Here is a 6,690-nt window from a genome sequence, read left to right on the forward strand (position 1 = left end):
TAATAGTGTTACCCAAAAAGTGCCGAAATGTACTTAATGAAAGGACAATGTATCTCTGCCATTCATGCGATTGATATTTCCCTCTGGATTCAATTATTGTATAGGAATAACAAAAAGAAATATGCTAGTTTAGGATTAAACACTTAATTGAGCTATTTTTGTAAATGACAAGTTTAAATGATTAAATTATAAACAAACTATGAAATTATAAAATAAAATAAAAATAAGAATGTGGAAAAGAATGGAATGGAAGTACCGACAGGCTTTTTGGTACTTTATGTAACCACTTTTCCAAAAACTTGTAAACAAACTTTCAAAAAGACGAATTTTGCGCTAAATCGTATTCAGAGTTGGCAGCACCCTCTCAGATTTTAATGAAATTTTCTGTACATAAAGACTTTGTCACAAAAAGCCACTTTGCATACTTTGTTTTTCCAAAAATGATCTAGACTGTATTTTGAAAAAACTTTTTTTACCAATTTTTTTCAAATGGCTATAGTCTAAAAATGACAAGTCCTACAAAAAAATGTTAAACAAGTGATTTTCACAAAATTAGTCAAATAAGAAATAAAAAGATTGAAAAAATTCTTCATTGGCTCCTACACTGAAAAAAATCGATTTTAAAAATTTAAAGTCGGTTTGCAAATAAAAACCCATTTTTGATTTGGATGAAATTTTGTTCCAAGATAGGTAATTATGTTCCCTACTTACCGTCAAAAATTCAAGTTTGTCACTTTTAAGGAAAAAAGTTAATAAAAAAAACTTTTCCTTGACCAAACTGATTTTTTTCTTCAGTATATTTTTATCTAAAACTAAATCAATGAAAGCCATAATCATCTCAGACTCCAATAAAACTTGGTTTGTGAGAAGATGTTGTCTAATTTAGCAACAAAGCATATTTTTACTTAGGGGGTAAGTACTTTTTCATTTTTCATAAGATCGAAATTTTTTTATTACTTTATCTGAAAGTAGAATGTTTTCCCATATTTTTATAGAAATCCGAGAAATAGATCGAAAGTTACAGTGCTTCCAAGCGCGCTTCGTCTACCAAGAGCAGTGGTAATTTGAAATTTTAAACTCGATTATCTCGAAATGTAGTTTTACTAAAAATGGTTTTTTCGCGATCACGATTGTCGAAAAACTACTGAATCAATTTTCTTATTTTTTCAATTGATCGTAATAAATTTTTCGCGTACCTTAACGATTCTTTTTTCATTCATAAATTTTTGTTTCATGGATAAGAATTTTTTAATACAATTTTTAGAGCTTAAAACAGCGTTTTTTACTAAAAACGTTCTCGAATGCAGGAAAAAGCTATTTTTTATTCAACTAATCGTAAAGGTACGGGGAATACTCATATACTAATGGAATTTTTTGAGTTTTGGGATTTTAGTTGATCTATTGGTCTTCACTCGTGATCACCGCAAACCTCTTAAATAAAAACGGTTTTCGGGAAAAGCCATAACTCCACCAATTATCAAAATATTTTTATACACGTATGCTTGTTTATTTCACTGAAAAGTGTACTACCAAAATATTATAAGTTTGATGTAATGAAATAATTGCTTTATTCATTTACATAAATTCAAATTTTCTTGACATTTTTATCATTAAAAGGTATGTAACTCCTTAATCAAGAATCCCATTAAAAAGAGTTTACGTCATTAAACGAATATTTCATTATTACTGCTTTATTTTCTTGTTTAGTTCTGAGGAAGAATCAGAGAAAGAAAAAAACCACCACAACATTATGTATTGAATTTTATATATAACATTTGTCTTAGAATTATCTTCAAGCATGCTATTTTGTACTATTCATAATTCATTTTATTTGTTATATAAATTTTATTCATAAATTCATTTGATTGGTTCTACTCCTTATATTTATATGCTATTCATTTCCCTGTCTTCTAGCCGTGAGGTCGAATTTCGAGCATCGTTTTCCAGGATGTATTTATTGCAGTTTTTTTTATTTCGCTGATCAAAAAAATTAACTGTTTCTTTTACCTAGAATCCCAAATAGCTCGTGTCTGGCCATAGTAACACTTTTTAAATCAAAACTCGTAAACACACGATATACTAAATTTTTTAGAACGGAACATGCCTACACAAACGAAAACACGACTTTATAGAAAACGCATAATAAAATAAAAATTTAAATGGAATATTATTATTGAAACTTACGATTTAATCGGTTTTGCCAGGGTGATAGATATTCCATACATTTATAGATATTATATAGGTATAGATTACAAATATGTAAAACAAAAACAAATATTTTTTGAAATCGCCCAACCAGAATTTGTTAATTTTATTCATTTAATACAATTTATTTATTTTATTCTATTCTTTTATTTCGTTCATTATATTCATGTAATTCATTACATTTTATTGTTCATTTAATTCACTTCATTCATTCTCACTGCTAGGTGCAATAAATGGTGTTTTTTCGGTGTATTTTGTCAATAATTACCACTTACTATGCAATGATATTTACTCATTCGTCATTTCGATCAAACTTTCTTTTATAATTCACAATGTTCTTAAATTGTTTTGATACACCATTTTAAAAACTACGTCTTGAAAAAAAACATTTGAACAAAAAAAAAAAGATTCTAGGGTGGAAACCAACATATTAATAAGGTTTAATATAAATTAAACATTGTCGATACAAAAAACCCATTTTATTCGTTAGTTGGCCTGGTTAATGTGAGAAGTACTGTTATGGGCCAAGTGCAAAATGATCAAAATATCACTTTAACATTGGACGGTTTATTTCACAATAGTTCTTAATAATCAAAATAAGACATCAAAATTTGAGATCAGCTTGGATTATTTTCTGGAAATCAAAAAAAATTTTTTGCGATTATCAACTTCATACCACTTGATACCTAGCCCTTGCGTAGTTTCTACAGTCAACGGTGAAAAAAATTAATCATTACTCTTTTGTCGCAGATTTGCGCAAGATCGCACTAAGATTTCCTTAAAGTACACAAAAATTGCCACAAATTAAAGTTGGAGTGATCCGTTTCTGCCTTTTCCTTCCTATTTAAAAACTCAGTTGTATTATTGCATTATAGCGCCATATGTTTTCCATGAAAAGAATGAAAAACATCTTTCAACACCCCTAGTTCAAAATGCTCTGGAGAGCTTATTTGTCATACGATAATCAAGAAAATTGGAAGTATGATGTCTGAAGTGCCATAGAATTGGGAAAAAATAATATGGCATATGAATTAAATAAAAACTTTTTGGGGGTTTTTGCCATCGCGGCATCACTGTGCACCGGTGTGTTAGCTTATTAGTGATCAGCGATACTTTCCAAATCGTATTTCAACTAATCTCCGATTGAATTCATTTCTGCGACAGTGTTTACTCGTCTAGATCCGTTGTACTCTCCTTGGCACCCTCTCATTTTGCTATTATCGACTGAAGGCTGATAGCACTCAGTCATTGCCGGTCTAAGGACCAAACGTCATCTATAGACTTAGACTCGCTTGGAGGAATTTGACTGGAGACTTGTGAGAACCATTATCTAAAACTGAAAGTATGCGAAACAGTATGGAAGCTTAGAAATATTTTCCTCCATCTATAAAAACGAAGCGAATGACCCTCAACATGAATAATAGCTTTTGTGAATGAATAAATTTTGTGAATGCCATATGCGATTCCAGCCAATTGGCCAAAGGAAGGGGACGTCTTTCTGACAAAATATAGTGGAACCCGGTGCTATTCAGACCTTCCTAAGCAAATCGCCCTTTTTAGTTGCATAGATGTGACAAAAAATTATCGGTCAAAGGTTCTAATTGTTAGTTTGAAGCCTCAACTACATTTTGTAGCCATAAAAGTTCATTTGCATCATTCCATGGCAGCGCTAGGCGACGATTTGCAAATCTCCATGGTTTTCAATCCTTTTACAATGTAGGGGTAATTCGGACCTCCCTACGCACAATGACTCAAAACAGCGTTTTGAGGTACTTAATTCATTGGAATCAAAACTGTACACATTAGCGATTGTGTATATTCATTTCGATTATCTTAGAAAAGTTAATTACGAATAATTAATAGCATATTATTTTGAAATTGTTCCGGCAGAGAAGGACTCAAACTTATTCATACAAAACCAACGAGCAGTTCGCGAAGGCTCAACTGAATCCCTACAGCTCCGGATTCTGGATCAACTGTCGAAAATCGAAAGAGGTTCAGGAGATCTTCGTGAAACTGGCGGACACGGATTGTTCAACAATTATCAGACCTATAGCAACAAGGACTTCATATTCTACCTCTATTAAAGCTCTTTTGACGTTGACGCTTTGACGAATTGTACTCGTAAATATCATTAAGACTTTCGTATATAGCAGTGAACAATTCGGTTGCCTAATGAAGCCGTTTCGTAATAACGATTGCAACGAAAGTCGTTTCGTGGTGTTCATGATAAACTCGTAATGAAAATAAAACTGTTTCAATAGAACTACGAATGATTCATCATATGTACGAAAAATTCGAATATTTTATGAAAATTGTCTGTACGAAACTAATTCGCAGCGATTTACGAATATATTTTATCAGTGTGTGTCCTTCGTGCACAAAAACTGGTTTTACCAAAAATTTGCGCCTTAGTGAGACATTTTGGTGCTTATCCAATTTTTCTCTTTAGAGTGAAATATAGCATAGAGCTTTCGCATAAGCCTGCTAAGCCAAGACAAGTTTCGGCTTCAGTGTGTCTTATTGGCATAAACAGAACTTCTGCTCGGATGGGACATCACTTCTTACCAGTACCAGTCACAAAGTGTGTTTTAGGGATTTAGCGTCAAGCCGGCGCTGATCTATTCCAACAAAAATGTTAGTGTCGGTTTCGGATGAGACGAAGTCGAAACGCACCGATGACTAATAAGTTAGGATTTGTGTCCTTCATGCACAAAGACTGGTTTTATCAAAAATTTTCGTCTTAGTGAGAAAGTTTGGTGTTTACCCAATCCTTAGGGTGAAATATAGCATAGTTAAATTCACATCGATTTCGCGGAGATCGTTAAGCCGATTTTCATAAACTTAGCCTCAAATGAAAGGTGTCACCATAGACTGCTGTAAAATTTCCTACGGATCGGTTATATTGTTTTGTAAATATAGACTGAATTGTTCGGCCGTATATGAAATTCCCATATATAAGACGGAACTGCAAAATTTTCAATGCAGGCAATACAATAAAGCTCAAAAATCGCATTTTTGTATTTTGGATACTGCCATGACTGTATCAAGGTGATTTTTTTTTAAATGTGACCACAACTGCTTGGATTTTTAGTTCTAGGTCCCTATCAGTCATTCAAAGTAGCTTTGGCCATCGACGGTTCCGGGAGCCCCGGCGGAAGTATCCAAATTTAGAATAACAATTACATCGGTTTCGCGGCTTGATCTTTGGCCCCATTCTGAAAATAAGGAAGGCGACTTCCGATATAGCGTTTTACATTTACATAGTCGTGTTTTCGCCGATAGGTAGCACTGTGTATACCAGATTGTTACGACCAAACAATTTGGTGGGGGCGGGGTTACCCTGTAGCCCCCCTCCCCTTTGGGCGACTTCTATCTGATAAATAAAATTTATCAGATTTGTTTTGAAAAATAGCATTTCCGCCGTTTTATGAAAAAACAACCTCCTAAGATGAAAAAAATAATCCAAAAACTTAGGGATTAGGTATTTTTTACATAAAATGTATATGCAAAGTTTGAAATTAATCGGTTAAGTAGTTTTTGAATGGCACTGCAAATCGTGTTTTTTCCAGAGCCGTTCCACAAAAAAGATCGTCACCGAATTGCTTGTCAATATTTTTACGTGCAAAAATTACAGAATGTTTTTGAAATGATGCAGAATAATGTACAAAAGTTTCAATCAATTCGCTTCATCATTTTTTTTTAAATTCGCGAAAAAGTGTTTTTTACGCTGCAACTCTTATCTCCACCCCATAAAGCATAACAGCAGCAATATCAGCAATAAATAATTTTGGCCAGGATTCTATCCCAGTTACTCCTTTGTGCGCCGTTGCGTTCTGTTTCGATTCACTATGTGAATGAGACGAATTGGCAGATATTTCAAGAAGGACATTTTATTTTTAATAAACCAATACATAATATAACTTGAGCTTATTTTTACACACCTTTTCTAGCCAAATAAATATTGTCATTATCTTATCTGCCCTTTTATGTAATTGTGACGTTAGCGCCAGGAAACTAATTTTTGTGTTTCGTAATGTTTTGTTTTCAAAAGCACGAATAATGTTTCAACTATCTGTTTTGTACAAAATATGTACAATCCATCATAGATTTCCAATTGCCAGTGTTATAGCGGTGATCCAACATTTTTTTACAAATATTGTGGTTAAATAAGTGATAAAACTTTTCAATGTTTGGGCTAAGTCGATTGTGCTTCTTACTGCGAATCCCCCTAAACGAACTAAACATTTTTTCTACTATTGCTGATGTAGCTGATAACGAAAAAAATCGGATTGTGATTTGTGAGAGTTCTGATTACGGTTCATACTAATGACGAATGTCAAGGCCACTCGCATTCTGCATATGACTCACTTTTCACCGAACTAAATAGGTATTTTCTAAATTTTGTGTGAATACCTACCTCATTTCGCTAAAAGTATAGCAACCCCTAAAATGAGTAACAAGCAGAATAAAAGTAGTTTGGGC

This window comes from Topomyia yanbarensis, chromosome 3 (assembly GCF_030247195.1).
Source record: "Topomyia yanbarensis strain Yona2022 chromosome 3, ASM3024719v1, whole genome shotgun sequence".
NCBI lineage: Eukaryota > Metazoa > Arthropoda > Insecta > Diptera > Culicidae > Topomyia > Topomyia yanbarensis.